The following is a 17,447-nucleotide window of genomic DNA, read 5'->3' on the forward strand; positions in this document are numbered from 1 at the left end:
TTACAACATGTTATCCTTCAATTCATGTAATCAAATGTTTAATATGCTGATTTTATTTGCAGTGAAAGTATGCAGGTAGGTGTTTCATAGAGAAAGGAAACTGATAATCCATGTTAAAGCGATTTGCTACTTAAGGTTTGGAGACTAATTAAGAAGCCTTAGGAATCAATGCTCTCAATCGGGGTGGGCTGAGATAACTTAGTTCCATCGGCTGTTATCCATAAAGCTTTGTGAGCTGAGAAGAAAGAGGAAATGAATTCCAAGGTTTTATATTACTTTGTTAGATACAAAGTAAATGGTGAGAAACAAAATCAATAATCATTTAGGTTGAAGACAAGGGTAATTTCTAGATCACGTTACTATACATTCGTATTGTAAAAATGTCATTCAAGTTAGATAAATTATGTACAATTATGTGGAAATATATGTAATTTTTTATCACCTCCACGAAGACTAGATGTAATTTTTAGTGTTGACACGCTGAGTGTGAAAGGCACCCATAATGACTTGAGTGGTGTAGCCACGGGTTAAATTCTAGTATTACAAACAAAACAGAACACATATTTTGACACTATCACATAGTCAACCCTAACCCTATTATAAATTTATAGTTGAACTAGAATTGCAAATTGTAGATCATCATAAGTAGGGGTGAGGATAAAGGGCTTTCGGAAAAAATTTCATTTTTTTATGGCAATATCCTTTCCAAATCGTATCCAATTATTTTTCGGATGACAATTTCTTTTTCGAATTCGGAAAGTTTGGAAAATCGGAAAATTTTCAGAAATTTCGGATTCGGTAAAATTCAGAAATAAATCGGAAATTTAAATTATATAATCAGATTCTTTTTTAGAATAAATATTTTTTATCTAGTTAATACATTCATTTAGCAATCATTTTAAAATGTATTAATTAAGTAAACAACTTAGACATTTTAACACGTTCATTCAACAAGTTTTTTCTTCATGTTAATGCATTAATTCAATAAATAAGAAGATGAGAGAAAGAGAGACATGTACTAGAATGACAATATTGATTTCTTGAAGTTGTGAAAGAGACAATGTTCTACTTCTCAAGACAGCTATATATTAAAAATTCGAAAAATTAATCAGAAATCGGATCGGATCGGATTTTGAAAACACGTTCAATTCCGATCCAATTATTTTTCGGAAAAATCAGATATCGAAACACAAATATCATTGCAAATTCGAAAAAATATCGGATCGGAATTCAAAAAAATTGGGTTTCCGAAAAAAAGTGCCACCCCTAATCATAAGCAAAACAAACCTCCTAACATAACATACCAACACAAATACAACTACCTCAATGTATAGAACCTCATATATATACTAGTGCAGTCGCACGTGATCATTACAGGTCAACAAAAAGAGAGAAATCCTGAGGACATGTTTTTCTAAAGCACAATGGCATTCTCGCAATTGTTTATAAAATTGAGGGCAATGTCCTAAATCAGTAGAGAGCCGTCTGAATTTCCTATACAAATTAACAATTTTACCCCTCCCTCAATTGTGTTATTACATAATGTCCTTTTGACCATGACCGTAATAATAAATGAAACTGGATAGGGGTATAACGAGAAAATGCCACAGTTCACTGAACCACAAACTCTTTAACGGTTGAACCTTGGTGCATTAGGTGCCACCCAAAATTCAAATATGAGTTCATGCATATTTCAAAATAATTTGCAAGGTTTGACAGATTCTCCGTAACTTTGATATCATAAGTACATAATACCATAGTACAAAATATCATGATATATCACAAAATATCGCAATAAATATCGAAATTTCAGTAAAAGATATATAAATATTGCTATAAGTTTAGAGATATATACAACTGCAAATATCGGTGATATTTCTATGATATTTTTGATATTTTAAGATATATTGTGATATTTGGCGATATTTTGTTTAGACAACAATTTTATTTAATATTTACCATTATATTTCAAATAAATATAAATGATATATAGTGATATATTAAGAAATATCCACAATATTCACAATATTTGAATATCAAACGATATAAAATATCTCCAAAAAGAAAGACATATCCATGATACATACCAAGAAATTGAATATCGATAAACACCCATATCATGATATTTTGTACATGCATAATACAAACTGTAAGGAAACCAGACAGATATGTTTTGAAATTTGAACGATATTACTTTTCTATTTCTCAAAGTACGTATAGGATTGTACTTAGCTCAGGCTTAGAAGTCATAGCGCAGCCGAATGACGATCTAACAATTCTATGTCTCTTTTCCCATCTCTCTCTTAAAACCCTTCAAAATTCATAGAGCTATTTCAGTATCGGACAAGATATGAGACTGCTAACATGAGTCAGAAGTTCTTGGTTCTTCTCTAAATTCATCTTCAACTTCTTCAATATACCGTGTTTGATTTCATAGGTATATAATCCAAATACAGCTCTGGACTGTTCAGATTGATCTTTTCTAAACAAAATCACTTGACCTTTTCTCAAACTAAGAACAGGAGTAAGTTCCCATATGGGAAAGAAATTTGTTTACAATGGAGAGTGCAACAATGCTATGCCTTTTTTCCCATTCTTGTTTCTGAAAATCCTTCAAAATCCATATGTCCATTTGTGTGTCCAGCTTGTTGAACATAATTGATAAATATCCACCCATCTCAATCATATGATAATCCCGACCGCTATCCCTAGGGATAGATGTTCGGTGATGCAATTCATCACTCACGTCCATGGAGATGATGTATTCATTCGACTAAACGTACCAATGCAAAACCTTCCCATTCACAGATATTGGATCATCCCAATTAAAATGCTCATCAAAAGGTGCATCAGGTGTACCATAAAAATGTCCAGGAAACGATCGCCAGTCATTACCAACGCCTAAAGACAATAGGGTAATTTCCCAATTAGTAACCCATAATGTCAATGTGTTCCCAAGTAGTAACCACTCTCCAATTTTGACTTTTCAACCTCACTTTTGACACTTTTGCCCTTCTCCTTATTTTCAAACAATGCCCACGTGGACTTGCAACACTCTCTCTCTACTGCAACACTCTCTCTCTCCTTATTTGAAGTGATTTGATGGGTGTGTGGATAGATACCACAGATTATCTTAGAGATGAAGAGATGCAAATGAACGGTCACGAACGCATCTGTGGTTTAAAAGCCTTGAGATTCGTAAACATTAAGATGGACGGTTATTTACATTAACACTGTTCATATACTATTTTTATTATAAAAAAATTTATTTTTAATAAGAAAAATGTAGAGATATTACAAGAACCAACAAAAACATGAATAATGGTAAAAAATAATAAGATTCTTGTAAAAATAACAAGATAAAAATCATGAATTAAACCAACCCATGTATTAAACTCTTAATATTAAACCCTTAAACCATCAACAAAGGATTAAAACTAAGCAAAATCTACACAGCATTCACAGGACATGTTCTGGTTCTACAACTATCATCAACAAAAATTGCAAAAGCACCAGAAACTAAGACAAAATATAAACCCCAACATAAATACAGAACATAACAACCCTTAATCTTCATCGTCTTCATCTTCCTCCTTGTTTTCATCTTCCTCGTCTTCATCATCGCCATCATCCCCAGAACTGGAACTATCATCATCATGTTGGTCTTCCCACATGTAATTAGTAGGGTCTTCAACAAAATAAGGATCATACATCTCTTCATCGTCTTCTTCTTCATCAGTGTAGTCATCAGTAGAATAACTATCCCACATTTTCTCGTACTCGTCACTTGAGTAATCAGTGGTTTCACCGCTTGAACATCCAGGAAGAGGCATGTTGATAAAAAATGATGGAGAGAAAAGTTTTAACTTTGGTAGATTGTTGCTAACAGAAAGAATATTAGAATGTGAGAGAGATCAAATTTTAGATGACTATTTCCACTGTTATTTCGAAGTGATTTCAAAGATAAATGTTTGCGGGAAACGAGGCATTGTAATTATGTGGGGTGGTTAGTTTTCTTTTCACCCTTCTTAATGTACCGTAAATGGTCATCATGACACACAAACAATGAAGGGACAGACAAGACCAAATTAATTTAGAAAATGAAGTGAATTTTGACCCTTTGTCAAACCCAATGTAATTCGTTTGTTGCCATATTAGAGGACATGCAAGTATGCAACTCGACTAAATTACCCCGAAATTAACCCATAAATGGACCCTAAATGGATTGAATGAATAATTTGGGTACCCATAAATAATTATCAATGTACAAGAAAGTTACTGATAGTCTTAAGGCCACAATATAGTTATTAATTGGATAGACGAATATGAATATCATTATTTTGGCGGGAAATTTGAGGATTGACATGTGTCCCCAATTTGTAGAAGACCTTTTATTTATTTAAAGGCAATCAAACCCTTTTTTTTCTTTTTTCAAATACCCATGTTTATTTCATGATATCTAGTGGCAAGCATGCTTCGGCATGTTAAAAAGCTTCATGTAGAATGTTAATCTTTATCTTGAATTTACTGAATTTTTTTAACCTTATTAGAATTAATTATTTAGACAATATATAGTAAAGTTGCTGATAGTGCTAGGGTAGGAATATGTTTATTCATTTGATAGAGGAATCAACACGGACATCAGTATTTTGGCGGGAAATGAAGTTGGGTACCCAATGAAGTCCGACACGTGGAGGAAATGACCTTGAAACGCGTCGTGTCACAAGAACGAAACTTAAAAAGAAATCAATTGGGAATTAGGGGAAAAACTGTCCTAGTGAACCTCAATTAAATTTGAAAACCCTAATTTTTAGTTTCACTTCAATCTCCATATTATAACCCTCATTTTATCTTTACGGTTCGAATTATTGGTGGAGAAATGAGGAAGCTTAACCTGACATGTAGAATGTCATTAGATAAAATGCAGAAATTATTTGGTGGATTTAGTAAGGAAGAAAGGGAGGATTTTGAGAATTCCTATTTTCGAAGCTTTTTGCAAATCCAAAAAAATATGCACCCAACAACTACACTAGTTTGTGCCATAGTTAGCCATAAAGTTGGTAGACTTTGCTATCGGATTGGTAACAAAGATTTTGTATTCAAGAAGAGTGATGTTGCATTGATTATGGGTCTTAGTGTAAACTCATTTGCTAACTCATTCTACACCATCGACGCGTGAAGAACAACACATCAATTTCGTGCTAGGTTTTTAAAGGAAGCAGCATTAGTGAGACGTAAATATTAGATGCTTTAGTGGTGGCAAAATCCAGTGGTAGTGAAGATAAAAGTGATATATTTAGGCTCAATAGGTTGTATGTCTTTGCTCCAAGTTGTGCTTCCTGGATCTTCTAGGACTGTAGATGGAAGGTATGTTGATCTTGCGAGAGGACCTAGCTGCTTTTGATCGGTTTCCATGGGGCACACCTTGCTTTGAGATGTTGGAATCTTGTTTGGATGATATTTACAAAAAATGTGTTAGGCTGAGAAGGACTCCTTTGCAGTTTATAGTTGTGTTATTTGTTTTGATATTTGGGCATACCTTCACATCCCCTCTTGGGGCTCGTAGGGCATTGAATGGTAAATTCCCAAGAATACTAGATTGGGTTCAGTTGCCTCCTAAGAACTTACATCTCGGACTGGAAGAAGAAGCTCGAGCCTCTTAAAGGGTAAGGTTGTTGCCTTTGACACTTTGGATATTGAAGAAGAAGAAATGAATGAAGATGTAATGAAGGTGGCTTTTCAACCAACAGGCCACACAAGCGCCGCGTTTTTTGAGAAGAGATGCTTCAGAGACAGGCACACCTACTGAAAGGCCTTGTAAGCATATTATTGAAACTCTGCATTGTTGATTATTAACTCTACATTGTTGATTATAAACTCTGCATTGCATTGTTGATTATAAACTCTGCATTGTTAATTATATTCTGCAACTGGATACATCAGCATTGCATTTTTAATTATTTGACATCTGTTGCATTTATAAGAAAGGTTCTTAAACTGAAAATATTAGGAAGTATATATTACATTTGTGTTGACTCACAGGATAGGTTCTTAAACTTGATATATCAGAAACTCTATGGTAGTTTTATGTTAACTGATAAGATAGGTTCGTAAACTGGATATATCAGGAACTTTATGTTAGTGCTCATAAGGTAGATAGGACTCATAAGATAGGACTCTATGATACACCGGCAATGCTTACTTCAACTAACTTTTGAATACAGGTTAGGGTGGCTCGGAATGACATCAAGTCTGAAATTAGGACATGTATGGAGACAATACTGCAAGGGGTTTTACAGGGTGGGAAGAAAAGTGGATTGGGTGAACCATCATCATCCCAGGGGGTTGTGAAGGGACCAAGAACAAAGAAAACAAGGGGAAGAAGCTGTGTCTACACCAATGCTGATGCTGTTGTCAAAAAACCTACTACACGGTTTGTTAAGAATAAGGTTAAAGCTGTTATGGAAGAAGCTGTGTCTACCCCACCTTCTAAGAGGAAGTCATCATCCCCACCTCCTAAGAGGAAGTCGTCATCCCCACCTTCTAAGAGGAAGTCTCCTAAGAGGAAGTCATCATCCCCACCTTCTAAGAGGAAGTCATCATCCTCTAAGAAAGTTACATTTGATCTTTCACATGAGGTTGAAGAAAATAAAAAAGAGGAGTGAATCACGGGGTTTAAAATGGTAAGGAGGAGGGGTGAAGAGAAACATAGTATGCAGCAAGTGAGAGTCCAGCCACCAAGGTTAAGTAAAGTAGAGGCTGTAAAGGCTAGCAAAAGGCAACCAATTTTGAAAAGAAGTCAAGTCGATTGAGAAAAGAAAAAGACATGGAGGCTAAGAGCAAGGAAGCTAACAAACCAAAAAGAAGAAGAAATTTGATTGGTTTAGGTGAGGAAGAAGAAGATGGAGAGGGAGAGGGTAGTGAAACTGATCTTGTTGCAGCAGCTGATGTTTTGAGAGATATTAGTGAAGAGTTACCCAGGACTCCTCATGATGACCACGTGATGGGGGAAGACCATGTACATGGTTTTTTCCAAGAACCTGAACATGAACATGAAGGCCCTTATGATAATGATGAGGGTGCTCCAGAGTTTTTTGTTGAGGAGGTTGAAGAGAGGGTTGTAAATACCTACAAATGTCAAGAGAATGTGGTTCAGGAGTCTTTGAGCAATGAAGTGCAGGAAGAGGGTGTGAAAGAGCCTGTTGATGAGAATGTGGTTGGCCAAAGTCCCCTAGTGGAAGTCTATAATATGGATGTTGTTGAGCATGTGCCATTTATTAGTCCCTTGGACATTGCTCCTGGTGATGGTCCTTTGCCTACACCTAATGTTGATGTTCCCTCCAATGATGATGTTGATATTGATGGGGAAGAAGTCCTGAACTCAGAAATGGAGAAGGTCACATTTTCTGCTTTACTTTCTTGCAGTACTGAAATAACTGACTTGCCTGTATTGTCACCCACAACCGCTCAAACCTTTGAGGCAGATAGTCAGCTCAAATCTATTGTTGTTATGAAATCTAAAAATGATAATGTGATGTTGGGAGAACGTGATAATGATGTAGATGATGATGATGCTGTGGAGGGGGAAATGGTGGTCCCTGATGTGGTGCGCATACAGAGTCAAATGGCAAGTGAAATGGAAAAGAAAACTGAAGAAACACACCAAAGAAGAAAGAAGAGAAGCAAAGGGATGCAAGGTCGGTCATGGGAAGAAAACATTGGGCCGAGGAATGTGATGAAAGTGATCAAGTCTTCTCGCCAAAACATTTATCAAGAAAACCACCACCAAAGGTGACCTCCCTAAATCTTCACAGTACTATTGGAAGATGTTCACAAGGTTGTGCAGTCCACAAAACTGTTTAGATGCTAGAGTGTTTGGATACAACCAGTCTATTTCAAAGGTTACTGCGTTTCCATTCATTGCATGGAAGAGAGTGGGTAGATGGGGAGGTCAAGATTACAACTAACATATTATCTTATATATTAACCAAAGAAAGAACTAACATATTAACCATCGACAACTTTTTGCATAATAATGTTTAAAATTCTATGACTCGGTGATCACCATATATGTGAAGTTGTTGATCGGGTGGTACATCTAACATTGTAAGGAAAATGACATTCGAGGAAGAAGAAACATATACTATCATTGAGGATGTATACTTTTCTCGTAAGTTGTATCTCATTGGTTGATGGAATTTGTTTTGTATAGTTCACCTTCACGATGAAGTACTTTATGATTTTGTTGATGTATAAATTCATGAGCAGAGAGTATACAAACTTTAAGAAGAAGATGGAAGACCAAACCTTGATTGGTGCAACTCGATGTGAGAGTAGATAGTGGTGCGTATCATCCACATGAAGTTGTTAAAGAGTACTTAGACCCTTATAAAGGAAGAATTAGAGATCAAGCACACCCATCCGGGGCAATGGGTCTTATCATTCCTCTTCAAGTTGAAGGTAGCCTTTGGGTTCTTGAAGTCTACAATTTTGAAAGAGAAAAATCTACAACTATGATTCTCTTGGTCCGAAGAAAGTTTACGATGAGCAACTTGCTATAGAGACTTGTCTTACTTATGTCATGAGGTGTCTGATGATCCATCGTCACCTCATGATTTGGGGAGCCCCTTGGGCTCGTGAGTTTAATGCCCTGTTACTCAACAACCGGATACAAATAGTTGTGGCCTATTTTGCCTAGCCTATCTAGATTGCCTTCTGAGGGGTGTACCTGAGGAAGTAAACAAAATAGATATGCAACCCCATCGAATGAGGAAGAGGATTAGAATGGATATAATTAATTGTGGGTTGAATCCAGATACTGTTTCAAAAAGCAGATAAGAGCAATTGGAGAAGAGTTTGGAGGATGCTAAAGAAGTCGGTACGTGAGCAGGGGAATCACTATGAAACAGCTTGGTGGATGCTACTTCTTCTATTTTGTGTTTAGTGAAACAAATAACTTCTTCTATTTTGTGTTTAGTTGTCTAATTTTAGTATGGTAATATCATTTTGTGGTGCCATTAATATCATCGACTCTGAATTTGTGATGATGGAATTTGTCATTCATTGCTTCATGCTTTCATGGAGTGATGAGTTAAGTTTTTAGTGAAGCATTTTTTATGGAATTAGTTGTTGATAGGTCCTGCAATGCAATATGGTTATTGGAATATTTTGTTTCATCAAACATTTGTGTATAGTTTAGGCAGGAAATGTTTTGGGCGGGAATAGTTTGGCGCCAACACCACACTTGGGAAAATAGTGTGTTTCCTTTATAAGTACAAACTGGGTTGCCTTTCTTGGTCCATCCCATTTCTCTTTCTCTTTTTTTTCTCGTTCAAAATGGGTGGGGGTGAGGATTCTACCAAGAATAATACAAATGTTGGTTCATCATCAACCAACTATAGCAAATGTTTTGAGTGTGGGGAAACTGAGCCTTTGGAATATCAAGTGTCCATGGGCAACTCACATGCCGTCCGCTATGCTCAAATCTGAATATGAGGTATGGTGTAAGTACAAAGCCACATAGTCTGGGAAGAAGGTTTCTCTCATGCAGGGCGATCCATGCAAGGGTTTTAAATGGATAGATCTAGAAGGTGAAGGGACACATAAAGGCTAAAAAGCACTGCTAGTGAAGCAAAAGGTGACAAAAGGAAAACCGGTTGCAAATCACCATTGATGGTCATATTAAAATGAAAATAGAGGGCAGTGTTGATGATGTTAGCCTACTTGTAAAGAAACTATCCATTAGAGACTGACCATGTCATTGTTATAGTTACTGATATTAATAGTACAAGAAGATGTCCGTTCAAACCAAATTAATTATGAAACCAAAATTGCCAATCAAAACTATCCAAAATATCAACCCCGAAGTAAAGCCACAGGATAACAATTTACCACTAACATATATGCAACTGCAAGTGCCAATTTCAAACAAACAAACCAAAGTTGCCACTATTGGTGATTGGTTAAAAGAAAGATCATATGTACTCTTCATATTCAAAATCTGGTAGAATCCCAGCTGAAAAATCAATCCACTCAGCATCATCACTGGCAACCGTGCAAGTTGCCTTATTGTGTCCAAGACCACCACAACGCGTACACCTTCTTCTTTGCACTAGGACTCCCTCTCCTTTAGAGCGCTTTCTCTTTTTCTGTGGTCTTCCGGGCATCACCTCATCAACGGGTGGATGGACGATGATGCCATCATAAACCCAAACCCACTGTTCTTTTCCTCTTAATGGTGTCCAGTTCTCTCTATATGTATCCATCATCTTTTCTTTTGTGTACCAATGCAAGCAAAAGTCATATGCACATAGCTTACAGTGATCGATTGCCTTCATAGCATGGCTACAAGGAAGACCAACCTGTTAAAAGAAACCGCATGTGCAAGTCCTCTCCAAAAGGTCTACGATTGTGTCAAGACGGTCTAGTGATTGCCTGAGTAAGCGTGCTCACTTGCCTTTGTTCTTTGTGAAATGTCTACTCGAATATCTCCGACGAGATGAGCACTTCCTCACTGATTTGGTCGGGTTTGTCTTCAGCTTTGATGCCATCACCCGGTAGTCATAAAATGTTTCATTATGTTCAACGATACCATTGACAAGAGATGTCAGCGGCATAGCTTTCTCTGGAAGTATCATCTTGTTCCAGCTCTCTATGTGATTTGTGTAGCAAATGCCATATCTTCTCATTGGAGCAAAAGCACAACACCCACGACTCTTTTCGGAATCTTTACAATCTTTGCATAACCTTTCTTTGTCGAGACAATAAATTTGGCTCATAAGTCTTACAAATTCTGCTGTTCATAAGTTTTCAGACTCTCTTCACCTTCCCTTTTGTCTCTTGCTTAGTCATACAATTTTAAAATGTGTTGTGCACAAGAGCAATGGACCGTGATTAGGAAGTATTTTAGGCACGGCTTGAAGAATGCTTACATGCCTATCGAGAGAAGAACAAAGTTTTGCTCTCGATCCCCTAACAACAAGGTCTCTTAACTTTTCCAGAAACCAATTCCAGTGGTCATTATTTTCCTTTGAGACTATGGCAAATGCAATTGGAAACACGTGGCTATCGCCATCAGCCGCGATAGCAGTTAGTATGATTGACTTGTACCTACCTGTCATGAAAGTGCCATCAATCATAATCAATGGATGAAGACATCTTTTGTAAGCTCGGACAGTAACGCCGTAGCTCACAAACAAACGTTCAAACTTGTGCTCAGGGGCCGATGACATTTGCAGCTCGGTGAAACAATCTAAATCCACTCTTTTAAGTTCTTTACAATAATTTGGCAACATTTGGTACGACTAACTAAAGCTTCCCCTTATCTGCAAGCAAAAAAGCCAAACAAACATAAGTTAGTTGTTGCTACTATTGCGTTCATTAGTTGCTGATATAACCAAGGCAGTTACCTTTTGCATTGCAATTTCTTTTGCTTTCCAAGCAATTTTATACGACACATTTGTCTGGTGTGCGCCCTTAACCTCCAACTGCAACTGTTTCGGAGCCATATCAATATTGTCCCTAAGTTTCGATTTCACAACTTCTGAAACCCATTTTGCATCAGCTTGTTTATTAGTTGCAATTGCTTTATCTTGTGAACATGTATGTGCTTCTCTGAAGGTTATAATAACCCATATATCAGAACTAGTGGTCGGCTTTGCAAACAAATGAAATGTGCAACCAGGAGACTTACACTTCATATAAATCCTCTCAGGAGAAGTGCTCACACGACGCAAATCAAACATGTTTGCTATTGCGTATGACTTCATGTCTTTTATAAGATCATCCCGAGTAGGAGGAACAAACTTCAGGTTCACATGAGGAGGAGTTACATCCACTTTAGCTGGTGTTTCTGGACTATGGGGAGAGCGAAGAGGATCATATCCTTGATGTAAGTCTTCTGAATTGAGATCTTCTGCACCGAATAGCGTAGCATCAACCATTCCATTTGTTTCAATATCAGGTCACTTTGGCCTTCCTCATCATTAACAGTCATATCAGGTTCACTTTGGCCTTCCTCATCATTAACAGTCATAGGCGTGCCTCCCCAAAAAAACTCTTGACTACGGTTAGGAGTAGACCATACATCACAATCATCATCTAATAATTGAACTTCATCATCATCATCTTGATTACCACCATTTACTACTATAACTTCATCATCATCAGCTCCATCCTTTACTTGTACTACTTCTTCTTCTTCAAAATTAACTTCATGTAGTATTTCAACTTCATCATCATCACCCTCATTATTGTCAATATTTTGATTCATGGAAATTCTATATTCCTCAGGGACGTCCTCTGTATCACCATATGGATTTTGGGAATCAAAGTCATCATAATCAGGTTGATCAAGATCTGGTACACCATCTTGCTCATCACCATCATTGACTGTCCCTGTATTATATCAGTAATTAGCTCCCCACTATCAGCAACTGGAACTATATGTTACCTTGCAAGGCTATAATGTGTACCTTCCACAAACAGAGAAGGTGGTGTGACCGTTTCTCTTTTCTGTACTGAAGGTTCAGGTGTAACTTCAGAGGAAACACCCTCAGGCCAAATATCTATATTTCAATGAACACTCAGTAAGTTCCACACCACTATCAGCGACAGGTAAGCTATCATCTATCAACATATCCCATTGATATCGAAGACTTACCTGCCATCACCTTTTCGAACGTTGACAAGCTGTGAGGTTGAATGTGTTCTTCGACGTCGTGAATCTCCACATCTTCCCATTGATGAGTCCCCACTCTCCCACTCGGGGTTGGTCAAGGGGACTTTCTGGAAAACCAAAGATTCATAACTATCGGAAATAAAGCATGTACCCACCCTCACTAATAATGACCTAACCAAATGTAACTGCATTACTTACCAATTGCTTCATCGACAAGTTTAAATTGGTTAATGGGGACGCTTTCGACGAGCTAGCTCCTTCTTTTTTGAGAAAAGAGTGTTTCCACGGAGAAACAATACTTGGAGTCGCGTCTTTCTTAAACAACTCAGTAGCAACTTCTTTCTTCTTAACATTAGAACGTCCATTGCTTACCACTTCTACGCCGTTGATAACCTAAACCATCATTGTTTTTCTTGGAGACTTTCTTTGTTTCATAATCATGTTCAAATAATCTGTTTCTTCATCAATTCGACACGGGGACTTCTTCGTCAAGTATCTTATAGAAAAAGTAGATCTCTTTCTCGACAACACACCTTCCACGGTACTCATGAATCCTTCAAATGAAATACCCCCATCACAAACTCTCAATTTCACCTCGCCACCAACATACTTCATCCGGCCATACTTGTCCGCTTTCATCTCCCCATTGTAGTGAATAAGAACATCCAAAGAAGTACCTAACCAGTAAGTATAAAAAAAATAACAAAAAATCGATGGTTACAAAGAAGTACCTAACCATAAACCATAAAAACTGAAAAGTAAATTCAAACATTTAAGCACAAACTAGTTAAACTAGTTAAACTAACACTTTTAGGACATTTATGACAGAATCTATCTTAAATGCCTTAATATTAAACCCAACATTAAATATAGAATCAACATGGAAACTACCAACATTCTACCACAACTATATAATCAACATGCATTTATGCATGGAGACGTCATAGCTGTCTTCAAAACCCTCTTCCTTGAAAGATGAAACATCAAACAAACAAAACACTAAACTACGTGGAACAAAACCGTAGACCCAAGGCCCTAGATAGCTTAAAAAAAACAACAAACTATACCTTTATCATGTGAATGTGTCATGTTTTCCATGTCAAACCTTAAAAAATACAAAAAGCGGAGGGACAATGGCGAGGGAAGAAGAAGAAACAACCAAGAAAAACAGAAACTTTGAGCTTTTGTCCTTATTTTTTAGGTTGGCTCAAAATACAAGGTAAAAGTTGTAAAGGTAATTGACAACCAAAATCACCGAGAGTTGCCGATAGTTTATTAGTCGGGTTGCTTCTTCATTATAGCAACCACCGGATACTACAACATGTTTTGATTAACGTGTTTTCTTGATCAAGATCCAACGGTTGTCCATCACTGCAAAGTCAAACTCATCAGGTACAATATGACAGAGTTATGCGCAGTAGGTAAAGAGGGGAGAAAGAGTGTTGCAGGTCCACGTGGGCATTGTTTGAAAATAAGGAGAAGGGCAAAAGTGTCAAAAGTGAGGTTGAAAAGTCAAAATTGAAGAGTGGTTACTAATTGGGAACATATTGACATTATGGGTTACTAATTGGGAAATTACCCAAGACAATATCTCAAATTTAACCCAATCAGCACTACTAAATGAATTAGCATGCACTGCTTTAAAGACATTGGACGAAGTATCGAAAGTGAGTGCAGCCGAACAGTAACAATGTTGATCATGTATATAACATATAGGGATTGCTAATCTCTTCATAGTAACTGGGTTAATTATACTAGTAAATGGGTACGTGTGTTGCACGTTCTAGAAAAGGAAATTGGGGTGGAGAAAATCAAAGGAATGAATGCATGTAAATTAGAATAGTAACATATTATATTTGTTTGAATGGATATATATTATGTAATATGTTTTAGATTAATACAGGTTGAGGTCTAACAAAAAACTTCAATAAGAAAAGAACACTTCAATAGGCTAGTTGTGTTCTTTGTCCGATTTGATTTTTGCTATTCTGCCATGGTGCGAATAAATATATTCCAAGAGGTATTTAACCGCCTGTAATTTAGTCAATATTAGTGCATATGCCACAAACTAATTTACCATAAAAAAAGGTATTATGTTGATGAAGTTAACTTTTGTGCTTCTGGTTGTGTAATTATCTTGTCGAACATTTATATGTGATTGAGGAACATTGTTGGATTCATATGAGTATACTATCTATAAGATATAATAATATTATATCATGGTGTACGTGTAACATAATTGTTATTCTACACTGAAGAATAAAATATCTCAAAAAAAAAAAGGAAGAAAATTAACCTTTTTTTTTTATCATTGTCTTCAGAATGATTTAGCGAATCAATCATTTTTTTTTATAAATATTTTGGTCGGTTTAAATAAGTAGGTAGTTTGGACAGAGAAAGAAATTGCAGCTAACTAACAAAAACAATTTATTTATTTAGAAACGATCACATTGAGAAACAATTAGGAAAAATACATTGGACACTGTAAATATTTGTTCAATATATAGATCTATTAAGGCGGATATAATATGTGGAGTGAATTGAATGTGTAAATAAGCAGGTAGCTTGGAAAGAGAAAGAAGTTGTAGCTAGCTAACAAATGCCATTTTTTAATTTTATTTATTTATTATTATTATTTTTGTATATTTAGAAATGATCACATTGAGAAACAATTAAAAAAAAATACATTGGACACTATTGATAGTTGTTCTATATAGCTATTAAGTCGGATATAATATGTGGAGTGAATTGAATGTGTAAGTAAAAGCTTTCTGGAAGATTTCTATGTGGCAAAATTACCATTTTATAAAACTTTCAATATATTGTGGATCTCATTTCATGTTTATGGAGACTGAATGATTTAAATGACGGAGTGGTGATTTTTTCAAATCATCTGTATGGAGGCGAAAAAAAGAAGAAATTATGGATGCTAGTCACATTGCTGAATTATATCTGTTTCACCTTGTCGTTAGCTAGTCGCACAATCCTTTGATCAATTCTTGCATTGGTTATTGGTCTCCATTCTGAAAATGCTATTATCACCCAACTCCACGTGTGGTACTTTGACAGAGTGCATAATGAAGGAGTTAAGAGGCGTTAAAAGCGTGATCCGTTGTGCATCTTACGTGTTGACTCACAAAGTAATAATAAAAACATCAAAGACGGCATAGAAAAGCTGTGAGATACAATGAAGAATCTCCACTTGACCAAGAAAAGGGAGAAGACAAAAAAAAAAAAAAAAAAAAAAAACAATTAAAGGAAGAGTTATTATGAAAATAATAGGGTCACTAGAATTGTGTCAAACCTTGGAAAAAGATGTTCATATAACGGTAACCACTATTCAAAATTGGTACCAAAACTGTTGATAAATGACTGTACGTCTCCGATAATGACAATATGATTTAGGAAGAAATCATTGAACACCTTTTGTAAAAAAATATTCGATATCCAGACAACACCCAAACTCTGGAAAACAATAAAAATGCAGTATACGCTCAGTTGTAATTCCACGTAACGGAAAATTAGGAAGAGAGTGCAATTATACCATCAAAATGCACTGAAAAATGAGTAAACCATCAACACCCCAAATCATTGAACACCTTCTGTAAAAAAAATCGATATCTAGACAACACCCAAACTCTGGAAAACAATAAAAGTGCAGTATATGCTCATTTTTCCCTTTTTAATTTGGAAAATAGGCCGAAATGGTGTGTCTGTTTGGCGAGGCAGTTTTCATTTTAGAAAGTAAAACCCAATAGAATAGCCGTTCAGACATATGATTATATCTGCCACGTTGCGCTTTACCACCAAATGTGTCTTCAACCTCTGCTGTGCAAGTGCACTATTTGATTACTCTAATGGATAGATAACATGACTAAAAAATTATCCAAGTAATATTGTTACGTGCGACACCTGACTTATTTTTACCACATAAACATCCAAATATAGTTCAATCTCAAACTTTGAAATGACTGCGAATTGGTATCATAGATCCACGTTCGAAAGCATATCTAGCTTTCTGAAAACTAAGTATTGGTTTGTTTAAAAATCCATCTGTTTCCACTTCTCATTGCACACAAATTACACCGAGGCAAAATAGACGGACTTCACAAAATCACCACTGCAAGAATAATATAATTGACTTAGGGATATTCTAATCATATAGAAAATCAGAAGGATGTCAATGGAATATCATATAGAAAATTGAATCGGTCCAACAATTTTCATTTTAGAAAGTCTTCCTAATCCACATTATGCCTGCAACATTTTAGAGTGATAAAATATGACATTTCATTAAGATAATAAAGTCATCTGATTCAGTGAAGCCTTACATTCAAACAATCTTTAGGAATAAAAATCGCACGCAATACCCCTTAAGACAGCAGCAAAAGGAAAACTCATCACTTGCATCAAAGTCATGCGGAATAAACTACTCAAACGATGCAACCTTGCTCACATGTTTCTTCCCACGAGTCTTGTTACCTTTCATCCCTTCATTTCATTGAGGTTGAAAATCGAGTGTGTGATCTTGACCAAGGAAGTATGTAGAACATTAGCAGAGCAATCATGATCCAGGAAGGACATTGCGGCTTCTCTAAACCCTCTCTCACCAACCCTTACAGACCGCTTCAACCCGGCTGACCAAGAGCTTTTCCAACTGATTTGAGAACCTGATTTTAGAGTGAGAGAGAAATCAAGAACCTTTTTAATCAAGAATAAATTAGTTAATGAACAAAAATTAGTAAATGAAGAAAGAGACTGCTATCGA

Source organism: Coptis chinensis, chromosome 7 (genome assembly GCF_015680905.1).
Source record: "Coptis chinensis isolate HL-2020 chromosome 7, ASM1568090v1, whole genome shotgun sequence".
NCBI lineage: Eukaryota > Viridiplantae > Streptophyta > Magnoliopsida > Ranunculales > Ranunculaceae > Coptis > Coptis chinensis.